The sequence below is a fragment of the Schistocerca cancellata genome, chromosome 2 (genome assembly GCF_023864275.1).
Source record: "Schistocerca cancellata isolate TAMUIC-IGC-003103 chromosome 2, iqSchCanc2.1, whole genome shotgun sequence".
Classification (NCBI taxonomy): Eukaryota; Metazoa; Arthropoda; class Insecta; order Orthoptera; family Acrididae; genus Schistocerca; species Schistocerca cancellata.
The window spans coordinates 846,437,501-846,450,472 of NC_064627.1; the positions used below are offsets into that span (position 1 = coordinate 846,437,501).

Consider the following 12,972-nt stretch of genomic DNA (forward strand, 5'->3'; position numbering starts at 1 on the left):
GAAGTTGATAGCTCAGAAAATAATGTCGAGAGTTGAAAATTTCTTATGGAAGGGGGAAATCTTCAGGGTTAACCTAAAAACTGCGACATTACAACCTAGAAATGGAGGCCTCGGACTGGTGGATACACGCAATAAAGCTTCTGCGCTTTTCATCAAAAGGTCTTTAAACATATTTCACGCCAACCCAGGCAGTATTACTACACAATTGTTTCAATGTGTCCAATCAGAAAGCCTTCAGCCACCGGCAGACGTACAAAAAATTAACCCCCGACTGCGATACGTTAGGATCTTGTACACAGAATTGAGCTATGTTAACGAGAAACTCAGAACTTCACTGCACATTACAGCCAGAGATATCATGAGAGAAAAACAATATGAAGGCCAAAATAAAATTGCCACGAAATATATGAGTTACAACTGGGATGCAATTTGGGAGAATATTAGTTTTAACGGGCTCAATTCACATGTGGTAACGGCATGGTACAAAGCCGTCAATAATATTGTCAGCACCAACGAACGGCATTATAAAATTGGGAAAGCTGAAACCCCTTATGTCAGAAATGTAAACTGGTTGATACCGTGATTCATAGATTCACGTGTGGTGGAAATTTCAACTATTGGAATTGGCTCAGGAAAAGTCTTGCACTACTGCAACGAACGTCACCCAATTCCATTACTCCTATGATGCTTTTCAGACCTGAAATTAAGTATTACACCAAAACCAAAAATAATGCAATACACTGGTTAATGAGACAGTTTGTCCATTACATTATCAATAAAATAGGTGGTGACGACGAAACGGAATTCAAGCTTTTTATGAAAATGGAGTACAGCAAAGTTAAGCAATATGCAGACCACAGGAAAATGTATGGAAACATGTTGATCATTTTATTCAAAAGAATAGGTGTTGGTTAAAAAGCACAGTCTAACACTAAAGTTACTATTTTAGTAGTACTGAAGGAATGAAGTATGAGATCTACGTTCAACATGCAGTAAATGCCTCTTCTTTTAACCATTTCTGTTAAGTCTGTCCCCCAATAAGTGTCTTATAAATGCTCGATGTATATTGCAGTATAATAACATGTTGAATGATAAAAGAAAAAATGTGGTTAAGGCGTTGGACTGCTAATCCAATGTGCTCTGCACGCGTGGGTTCGAATCCCATCCTCGTCGAAGAAAAAAAAGGTAGCGCAGTAGGCAGCGCGTAAGTCTCAATCTTAAGGTCGTGAGTTCGATCCTCACCCGGGGCATTTAATTTTCTGTGACTGATGGTGGTGCTGTTGCTAGGGCGCCAACGTATTTCTTGTTTGTTATCCACAACGTTTCAACGCTTCAGCGGGAAAATGTTTACTTCCTCTTATTGCTACTTACAGCTTCCCTTTTCCTCTTCTCCCAGCACAGCATGAAGCCAAAAGCATTGCTCTGCGACGTTTGAGGTGAGCGCCTTGCCAGTCAGTATGCGCAAAGATTCTCGCAAAGAGAGAAGGGCGCCGACGCGGCACTCGACACGAAATGCGACAAGCGACCGTACGAACGGTCGAAGAAACCGCCACATCCGGTGTGGTCTAGTGGCTAGGATACCTGGTTTTCACCCAGGAGGCCCGGGTTCGATTCCCGGTACCGGAACGGAATTTTTTTCCACACGAATCGTGACAAGTTTGAGCTGTCCGAGCGGCCGTCTCCCGCCCTGCTCGCAATATAGCTACTGTTTCGTGACCGTCAGCAGAATATAGACGAGGGAAGTAGACACATGTGTATTGCTTCATGCCACATGTTTCCAGCGTAGGGCTGAGCAACTGAATCTGTCGAGGCCCGTTAGCTCACAGTCACGTTTGCGACACCGTGCAGGTCGGACGTATCAGTGCTCCGCTCCGCCGCGTGTTCACAAGGCGTGTTTTCAACTCATATTTCTGTTTGCAAATGTTGTGTTATTATTCAGTTTCTATCGTTTTCCAATTGTATTTTTGTTCCGGTCTTATTGTAGCGGGTTAACCGCTCGCTATCTGCTGCAATGTCCAGATTATTTCCGCGGAAGTGTACACTCCGTTTTGATTTCGTCAAGTCCACCCGATCTGTGCAACCGAGTTCACTGGAGATACATGACTGGATCGTGGATGTTATTGGGATTACATCTGACCAAGTGCACAACGCATATTATGATAGCGAGCAGTATTGCTTCTTTGTGAAATTGCTGAATCCTGTATTACTGGACGACGCAAAACGGAGGAAGTGCTATTTTCCGTCACCGGGACGACTAAGTACTGTGCTCATTTCCAATGCCGATGTAGACTACACAAACGTGCGTATTTTTAACTTACCCCCTGAAGTAGAAAATTGTTATCTGAAGGAGGTTCTGTCCAAATTCGGTGACGTTAAGCAGATTCGAAATGAACGGTGGTCAAGCCAACATAGGTTGCAATGTTACAGTGGCGTTCGATCTGTAGAAATGCATGTCAAGCAGAATATTCCATCCCATATACTTGTTTGTGACTATGGCTCACGTTACTTACATTGGCCAAACACCGACCTGTCATATCTGTAATGAGAGTGGTCACTTGCGTCAAGACTGCCCCAGGCGCATGTTTGTGTTAAAGAATTCCCTCCAGCAGCGTAAAAGGCTTACTTTGGCGGATGTAGTGGCGGCCAAACCGATGACAGATATTGGGCTCTTTAGTTCTGAAATGCCTTCGGAAGAGCAACAAGGAATTCGCTCTGGTGACTTTCCGGTTCTGGTTCGGAGAGAAAAAGGTGCGCTGCCCCCTCCAAAACTCGATGCCGCGACCAATAAGAGGCGCAGAACTTGTGACAGCAGTGGCTCTGATAACGACACCTCTAGTGCGCCTGAGACCGCGAAAATGGACGAACGGGAATCCGGCTCGGAAGCGAAAGCTCCAATCGGTGAGGCTATTGTGGACGCTTCTCCTCCCACAATTTCAAGTGCCGATACTTCCGTGGAAGCTAAGCAGTTACCGCTGGCTAGTGCCTTAGAACTTCCGCGACAGCCAACTCAGGCCGACCAACAAGTATGTGTAGCTCACGTTCCTGCAGGAAGTACACACAGAGGCCTGTGGTGGTGGTATACAAACATCTCTGGGCGCCGACGGTACACATCACGTGGCAGCCGCTTCGGTTCAGGACTCACAACAAGGGGAATGTCAACAACTCCAGGAAATAATACAAACACAGCTGTCCGAGTCTGTCGGTGACAACAAACAGCTGCGGCAAGAGAGTGTTGCCAAACAGGCTGATAGTGCGAGTGATAGTTCAGCTGATCGCTCGCCGGCGGTATCGCCGCGTGCGATCCCTTCGCGGGATGTGCCGGGAGAGCAGCTTGACATCACCCACGACCCTCCCACGCCACCGGCTGCGGAGGTGCTCCACAGTGTCCACCCCAGGATCCGAGTGCAACCTAATGTAAATGCTGTGCGTAAAAAGAGTAAGAACAAAGACGCAAGAATATAACTTTAATAAGCTTGGCAGTGACAATTATTTGGAATTCAAGATGTTTATGGATATCGAATTCGCCAAAGAATGCACGTACCCGAATCATGGGAAACTTTTCGGCAATGTGATTAAAATAGCGTTTCATCGCATAGGTATCGGATAGGTCAACTGAGTGTCCGGGGTTGAGACGGGGCCGCGGGACACCAGTAGTGCCGCGAAGAGGCCCCACTGCTTCTGTGTCGCGTCCTGACTCCCCCTAACACTGAGGCCTTCACTGACTCGCTGCACACTGGCTACCGGAACTTTCATTGAGGTAGATAAGAAGCTGTGTTTATGTTACGTTTATTCTTCGAGAAGCACGTCCACTTTACCCAACGGCAAAGTCTTTTCGTTGTAATTTTCACCATTCCTATTTATTTTCATAGAAGGTTACGACTTTCGTTTTTCATAGAAGATTATTTGGTTAAAAAAATGAAAAACAAAACAGCAACGCAGAAATACAAAAGAGAAAAAGAAGTGGCTAGGATACCTGGCTTTCACCCAGGACGCCCGGGTTCGATTCCCGGTACCGAAACGGAATTTTTTCCACACGAAGTTTGAGCTGTCCGAGCTCCCGTTTCCCGCCCTGCTCGCAATATAACTACTGTTTCGTGACAGTCAGCAGAATATAGACGAGGGAAGCAGACACACGACGACCATAGAAATGGTGTATGGCTTCATGCCACATGTTTCCAGCGTAGGGCTGAGCAACTGCAGCTGTCGAGGCCCGTTAGCTCAGTTGGTGACAGCGTCGTGCTAATAACGCGAAGGTCGAGGGTTCGATCCCCCCCACGGGCCACTACGCTTTTACTACTACGAAAAGGCAGCGCCGATTTCAGCTGGCGAGTGTGATGACCAAAAGATCATCACCATGCGTGGAAGTTGACAGAGGATCCGAACCCGACTTGTCGGGAAGCGCTACAGCACTCACTCGGCAATGGCCATAGTATGTTGAATACACTGGTTCTCAACAGATAAAGAGAAAATTAAAGAAAATGTCCGATTGCCGATGCGTAACAACTTTGGCCCTTGTCAGTACTTGGGCGGGTGAGCGCATGGGAACACAGGGTACTGTTGGCAGTTTTACTTCCTATTTTTCTCTCCTTTGTTTTCGGAGCTACAGCCCGATTCCGTCAGGGAGACGCCACCGTGAAATGAAGGGGCGTGCTGTGTGTCCATCGCCTCGCCTCTCCTTACCTCTCTCAGTCGTTTCTCGTGCTTGTCGTTTTGATATAGGCCGATTGGAGAGCGTCAGCTGAGCAAAGTCGAGACAAGTCGTGACACACTATCTATAGGCTGGTCTGCAGCGAGTAAGAGGCGGCAAAAACATTAATGTAAGGGCGCGTGGCAAAAGTACTCATACGCGAAATTAAAAGCCTGCTGCGGTGGTCGGGAATCGAACCCGGATCAACTGCTTGGAAGGCAACTATGCTGACCATTACACCACCACCGCACAAGCGAGCGCCCCGCCTCCGCGCTGTGTCGGCTTCCCGCCTGTCGGCAGCGGCCGAAGGTGATCGTACCTGCAGGCGCATTTCGAGGTAGGCTAGGGGAGCACATCCAGACGCATTCGGATAGCGTATCTGCGCACAGCGCGCGGAACAGTTGCGGCTTTGTTTACATCGACGGGCGGCGCTCAGCGAGTGTTCCGAAGTCTACGTGTTCAAGTTTCATCAAAGTGGGTACCATGTCGACAATTAATATCGCGAACACTGCACAGTTTGTGTTTGATAGGAATGCTTTGCGGCCCACCGCTTTTGAAATCCACTAATTTATATTCGAAGTTTTGAAATACCGGAAGATCTAGTAGACACTTTTCTATTGGATTTCGTGCAATATTCGCTATTTTTGAAGTTATTTTCGAGAGACATCTGTGAGAAATTTGCTGAGGAATTTGGCGGAGTGCGAAAATTTAAGCATGTGAATGGAGCAGTCAGTGGTGTGAAAATTGTGCCATCCGGTTATGGTGTTAGAACGGTTCGAGTATTTAATGTGCCTCCTGAATGTGGCAAAGATTTAATTGCACGTGCTCTAACTCAGTACGGAGTGGTCTTGTCGGTAGTGAACGAGAAGTGGTCCAATAGGTACCGATACCAGGTTAATAGTGGCGTACGAAGTGTTCGCATTGACTTAAAGAAACATATTGCATCTTACGTTATGATTGCGGACTGTAGGGCTCAAGCGACTTATATCGGACAGCCACCCACATGCTCAATTTGTCATTCAACTAAGCATTTACGTGTTGATTGTCCCCGTAGACGACCCGTGCAGCTCCCACGTGGTGACGCTGCGGCTACTGGCGGCCACTTTGTGCCACTAATGAGTGAAGTGGTTGCGTGCACTGTATCAGAACCCCGACCCGCCGACCCCATTCGTGCTGAGGACGTACCAAGTGAGGTGAATGTTACTCTCGACGCCCCACGGGATCGAATGGAGGACGCTCCCATTTTGTCCTCGGCTGTGGTGGAGTCGGTTTCAGTTGTTACGGAGATCCCAGATGTTTCGGATAATACACCAGTTGCTATTTCGGAAGGGATGGACACCTCCTTACCACCCCCTCCCCGCCTGATGAGGTTCCCCTCGCACCGAGGAAAGGGCGTACAAAGAAAAATAAAAATAAGGGTACTAGGAGCCAGCAGTCTTATGATTTACCGCGCACCCCTGTATCAGAGAGTGGCAGTGAGAGTGAGGTTCAGACATCGTGCCCCCCTCCCTCTGACAGCGCTGGGCGCCAGGAGCGTATAAGGGAACAAACAGCACATCTCAAGGTGTTCTTAAATACGGCACGCGAACAGGGTGCGAATGCTGCGAAGCGCAAAAGCGAGCAAAGTAGCGAGCAGCTGCCGCAGCTCACACGCAGGCATTCGGTGACGTCGGCCGCCAGTGCAGCCACAACACAGGCGGACGAGGCCACGTCCACAGGCACCGCTGGCGGTCACGCCCAACAGACCGACCGACCAGCGGAGACGCCCTGGTGGAAGCAGGAGGACGACCCTGGATCCCATTAGCGGCTTTTTGGGCGGACCTGCTGCAATTCGTGCCCAGTTTACCTGACATGTTATGTTATGCTGTTCCTGAACGATGAAAGTTATTTTCTACACTGTATTGTCCACGAGTTACGTAATGCATTGCATCGCTTCTTGACATTTTTATTGGTGTACTTACGACGCAGCATCTGAAGCTTACACTTCCATTTTTCTTGCTACTACTTGAGTGTGTGTTTTAAATGGCCGCCGCTCGCCAACACCTATCAGTTTTATCACTCAATGTAAATCGCATACTAGCTGTGCATAAAGTTGCATGCTTTATTGACTTTTTAACTTTGGGCGGCTATGACGTTGCACTGCTCCAAGAAGTCACTCCTAAGCAATTCGATAACATCCCTGGCTACGATGACATTTATACTATCAATGTTGAAGGTACTTGTGGCACTGCTGTCATTTTTAAAACTGTACTCCAACCGACTGACGTTCAACTTTTACCAACTGGCCGCCTAATTGCATGTACCACCCAACACATCACATTTATTAATATTTACGTGCCGAGTGGCATGGATCACAAGCGTGATCGGTCTGTATTTTTTAATCAAGATCTGACTCCGTTCTTTGCGTCGACCCGCAATGTGATAGTCGGCGGTGACAACTGTGTTATTGCCTCAGTCGATCAATTTCCTACGGCAACCATGTGTCCGGAACTTTCTCAATTAATTGCAACCAATGTCATGATTGATGTTTGGCTTCGGCTTCATTTCTATCCTGCCACAACGCAGGATAGATCGCATTTATGTGACGCGACCACTTCGACACCATCTTCAGCGAGTAGCGGTCCACACCGTCGCTTTTAGTGACCACTGTGTGTGACGTGCAATTACATGCAACCCGGCAGGTAATACCTTCCCGCGCTCGGAAATTACATACCCGTCATCTTTCTGCACTCTGATTACGTTCCGAGATTAAGAGCATGTGGCAAAGTTGTTCCGAAAAACGGGGTAACTATGACTCGGTATAACAATGGTGGATCGACATAGCGAAACCGCTTTTGCGCAGTGTCGCGGTGTGGTATGCGCGGGAGGAGTCATTTTGGCAGTGTTGCACCATTGTATTTTATCAATACCACCTTCAAGATGCGCTTCATGCACCCGTGGTGCCACATCAGAACTTACGCGCACGCTTAAACCGAATAAAAAGCAAGATATTACGTCTTCGCCTCTAAAAGGCAAAAGGTATTTTGATAAGGAGCCGACTACTGTGTGAGACGATTTAAAAGGTGCCAACCCTCTACCACTTGGCACGCGAAAAACGGTTGGCGCGGAGGAAAGTCATTACCACCTTCGTAACGGACACTGGTGCTCGTCTCGCGGCGAAGCATGAGATCGTTCCCCACGTCTCCGACCATTTTCGGAGTTTATTCGGACAGACTGTGCAGACGACGTAGCGCTTACCTTTCTGTTAGATGAATTGTGTTCTCACCGACTCTGACTGTCAGTAGCTGGATGAGATGTTGTCACAGGAGGATGTGGAAACGAGTTACGCACTTGTCGCGAAGGGAAATCTCTGGGACCTGATGGCCTTCCAGTTGAATTTTATCTGACTTACTGGGATATATTCGGTGAAACGCTGACGACCATGGTCAATGAAACTGTTAGTGGTACTCCGGTTCCTTTGAAGTTTGTTGAAGAGCGCATTGTTGTACAACCGAAGACACCGACAACTTGCCTTGTTGAGGCCTTATGCCCTACCACATCTTTAAATGCCGATTATAAACTTGCGGCACTGTGCCTTCAGACGAAACTCAGAATGGTAATGGACAGGATCATTTGTCCCTTCCAGTCATGTGGTGTGCAACATCGTAGCATTTTTCACGCTGCAGCTTCATAATGAGACGTAGTCTCTTTCACGGTCATCAATGGAGTGTCCGCTGGCATTCTCTCAATTGACTTTGCAAATGCTTCCGACCGCATCGTGCATGACTATCTTCAAAAAATGGTTCAAATGGCTCTGAGCACTATGGGACTCAACTGCTGTGGTCATAAGTCCCCTAGAACTTAGAACTACTTAAACCTAACTAACCTAAGGACATCACACACATCCATGCCCGAGGCAGGATTCGAACCTGCGACCGTAGCGGTCGTGCGGTTCCAGACTGTAGCGCCTTTAACCGCTCGGCCACTCCGGCCGGCTGACTATCTTCTGTCCGTTATGACTAAACTAGGGTTCGGCGGCCACTTTCTCCAGGTTGTACGAAACCTTTTAATGGCGGCGAGATCAGTAATTGCCATCAATGGTTGGCAGTCGACGCCAATTCCTATTGCAAGATCCGTCAGGCACAGCTTTAGTTTATGAATGCTCTTATTCGTAATTGCGCTCGACCGGTTTTTTGGGAGCATCTGGTCGGATCATTAAAGGTATCAGGATCTGTCACTTCTCTAAACTGTGCTGCCTACGCTGACTACGTGGGACTCTTCATGATCAAGACACAAGGACACACTACAGGCTTGTCTGCAGCGAGTAATAGGAGGAAAAACATTAAGGGCCCGTGTCAAAAGTACTCATACGCAAAAATAAAAGCCGGCTGTGGTGGCCGGGAATCGAACCCGTATCAACTGCTTGGATGGCAATTATGCTGACGATTACACCACCACCGCACAACAAGGCGCCGCGCCGTGTCGGCTTCCCGCCTGTCGGCAGCGACTGAAGCTGATCGAAGCTGCAGGTGCTTTACAAGGTAGGCTAGGCGAGCACATCCAGACGCATTCGGACAGCGTATCCACGCATATCGCTCGGAGTCCCACTGCCGCCGACGGTTTGTTTACATCGCCGGGCCGTGTTTTCGGAGGGGACTCAGGCTCCTCGTCGTTCGTGTCTTCTGCACTGCATCGTCGTAAGTAAAATTGTCGACATCAATACTGCTCAGTGTGTATTTGATAGGAATGCCCTTCGCCCTACCGCGTTCGTGATACATGAGTGGTTATTTGAGGATTTAAAGATTCCTGAACAAATCGTTGACACTTTACAGTTGTACTACTACATTATTGCTTGTTCTTGAAATTTATTTTCGGAGACACGTATGAAAAAGTTTTTGCAAAATTTGGTGGCAATCGTAAATTTAAACATGCAGACGGGAGTATTAGTAACGTAAAAATTGTGGCGTCTAGTTACGGGATTACAACTGTACGTGTTTGTAATGTGCCACCGGAATGCTCGGACCAAACTTAAGTTCGTGCGTTGTCTCGTTTTGCTGATGTTTTAAATTACAGTGGAAAAGTGGTGGAGTACTTAACATTATAAAGTAGCTAGTGGCGTTCGAAGTGTGAAGATGGACCTGAAGCAACTTATTCCATATTATTTTGTAATCGGCAGGGTTCGCGCTCAAATATATATCGGGCAACCGCCAACATGTGCGTTATGCCACTCCACGGAACATTTGAGGAGTGACTGCCCTCGACGACGACCTATGCAATTACCGCGCGGTGAGGATATTGTGGGTGGTGGCGAGCAAGATTGTAGCAGGCGCGGCCGTATAATCCGTGGTTGACACAATTACCACTGAACATAGCAAAACAGGAGACGGGCAGGAGGAAATGGAGGTTGTCCAGGAGCCTACCCCCCGTCCCCCCATCCACACCATCACCCCCCACCCTCCCATCGGAACGGGTCGAGAACGAACGGGAAATACTTCCTGTTCATGACGACGCCATGCAATCGGAGCCTTTCGCGGCAACAGATGCTTTTTTACTCCCGCCGCCCCTCCCGGTGACACCAACGAAGACGGTAACGCCTTCCGCGGAGAGTAAAAAGCACTGCAGACAGCGGAATAAAGCTTAACAGTCGCAGGAAGAGACCGCGGCCACCTCCGTGAGTCATCCCGCCACGGAGAGTGTCAGCGAAACTGGGGGTATGTCGCAGTGTTCTTCCCGTGGTGACAGCCTAGCACGGAAGGAGAAGATACGGGGGCACACCGAACGATTAAAACAGTTTCTCGGTAGAGGGAAAGAGCAGGACTTTGCAGCCACGAAACGCAAAATAAAGTAGTGAGGAGTTACCGTAAGCGTCCTGTGCCATCAAGGAGGCCACAACATCGCGCGGCGATCAGGCGGAAGCCATCAAGACGTCGGGCGACTCCCCGCGAGCTCAGCCAACCGACAGTCCAAGCCTGTGGTGGCAGCAGGAGGAGGAGGACGAGGGTGGCCAGTGCAACTTCTCGCTGCTCCACACTGTCGTAAAGAGCCCATCTACATTGCAAATGTCCCAGAAAGTGTTGTGTGTCAAACTGTGTCCGGTGTATTTTGGTGCCCTGTTCCGTAGATTTTACCTACTAGTCATTTAAGCGTTTCAAGAACTTTTGACGTCTCACTTTTACGCCTGCTGGACTATATTTTCGTTTAAGTACGGCGCGATATCGCTCGGTGGTTGTTTTTGTACTGCTGTCCTTCGTGCAACTATTTTAAATGTCTGCTCCCCACAACACGCACAAGTGTTTTCAGTATTGAAGTTAAATGTTGCTGGTATCTCAGCAGTGTACAAGGTTGCGACTTATAAAGACATTTTACTTCATGGAAATTTTAGCGTTGCTTTTCTTCAAGAAGTATCATCTGATGTTTTTAGCAATATTACAGGCTACGACGTTCTTTTCTATCTCAATAGCGATAACAGCTGTGGCACTGCAATTTTATACAAATCTACCTTTGATCCTACGGACATCCGACTTCTACCTAATGGGCGTGTAATAGCGTATGCGGTTGAGGTGGTGCAGTTTGTTAACATCTATGTGCCCTCGGGGACGGATCAAAAACGCGCGAGAGCTCGCTTTTTTATCACGGACATATGCCCCTACTTGGCTACAGTGCGTCCAGTTGTATTCAGTGGTGATTTTAATTATGTTGTGTCTTCTACTTACCAGTATCCCACGCCCACCAAGTGTGCGGAATTGACCACCCTTTTAAATGCAACGGACTTACACGGTTGGCGGCGACGCTACAAATCCGTCATGACGAAGTATACTCACTTCTATAACGGAGGGGCAAGTAGCATTGACAGGATCTACGTCTCCCGAGCGCTAACAAACGCTTTATGCACTGTCGCGATGAGTGATCATTGTGGTTATGTAAGGAACTTACGGCTGCAGTGCTCTCGACCAAAGTCTCTTCCGGCATTTTGGAAACTCAACGCAAGCTATGTGAGTGCCTCAGGGCTCCGTTCGGAGATGCGTGTTGCATGCAATTACGGATCATACAGAGAGTGGTGGGTGGAGGATGCAAAACCTATTTTGCGAAAGGCGGTGCAGTTTTACAGTCGTGATGCCAGTTACTGGCAAAGACTTAAGCTAGATTTTTATCAACAGTGCTTGCAGGATGCAATTAATGTCCCTGTTGGCTCGGACGTAAAAAACAGGCTCCGTCTGACCATCTTTAAAGCCAAGATCCTGCGGATACATCGAGAAAGGGCGAAATGTGTCACGACTCTGAGCAGTCCCCTGTGTCACATCGATGACGAGGACCCGTCGCTCTACCACCTTCCAAGGGAAAAGAAACAGTCACGAAACAAATATATCGATGCGCTCTAAGCGGACGCGGGGCTTCGACTAACGCAGCGGCGCCAACTTGTACGCCATGTGACTGAATATTATACAACGCTTTGGCAAGACACTGCCGAGGACGAAGAGGCCACGCGACTTTTATTGAATGAAATAGTCGACTGCATTTCCGACTCTGACGGAGGCGAAATGGCTGCAGAGATTTAGAATGAGGAACTTCTCCAGATATTGAAAGACAGTCCAACGGGCAAGTCACCAAGCCCAGATCGACTTCCTACAGAATTTTATCTCACTTTCTGGGACATCTTAGGTGATAAATTAACGGTCGTGATGAATGAGGTGATCCCGTAGCACTGTTATCCTGTATGAGTTTGACAGCCATATTGTACTCCTCCCTAAAAATCGGGGTACGTGCCGTGTTACCGATCTTAGGCCAATTACGCTGCTAAATGCTGACTACAAGCTGGGGGCAAAATGTGTTGCAGAGAAGATAAAGACTGTCATGAACAACGTCATCTGTCCGTACCAGTCCTGCAGAGTTAAGCGGCAGACCATCTTCAGTGCCGCTTCTGCTTACCGTGACGTCATCGCCTACTCCGCCATTTATCGACTTTCAGCAGGTATCCTTCACCTGGATTTTGTCAACGCTTTTGACAAGATGGGCCACGGTTACTTGCTGAATGTTATGGCTAAGATGGGCTTTCGCCTCCACTTTCTTCAGGTGATTCGAAACTTCATGACTGGTGCAAGTTCAGTGGTCACAATTAATGGATGGCGAACACCACCCATTTTTCTTCGACGTTCGGTGAGATTGTGCCGTCCCCTGTCCATGTATCTATTTGTGATTGCGCTGGACCCACCATTGCGAGCGCTAGATCACAATATTGAAGGACTGAATATTCAGCATGCCACCGTCAGAAAATCTCGCCTACGCTGATGACGGTGTCGTTATCGGCA

General features: G+C 48.2%; 3 non-coding genes across 3 annotated transcripts; 2 read left to right on the forward strand and 1 right to left on the reverse strand.

Annotated features, from left to right (window-relative positions):
- Positions 1–1,554: 1,554 nt before the first annotated feature.
- On the forward strand, positions 1,555–1,626 carry Trnae-uuc (transfer RNA glutamic acid (anticodon UUC)). Its single transcript has one exon. It is a non-coding gene; the product is annotated as a tRNA-Glu (tRNA).
- Positions 1,627–4,207: 2,581 nt separating this feature from the next.
- Trnai-aau (transfer RNA isoleucine (anticodon AAU)) lies at positions 4,208–4,282 on the forward strand. Its single transcript has one exon. It is a non-coding gene; the product is annotated as a tRNA-Ile (tRNA).
- Positions 4,283–4,864: 582 nt separating this feature from the next.
- On the reverse strand, positions 4,865–4,936 carry Trnag-ucc (transfer RNA glycine (anticodon UCC)). The gene has a single exon. It is a non-coding gene; the product is annotated as a tRNA-Gly (tRNA).
- Positions 4,937–12,972: the final 8,036 nt, after the last annotated feature.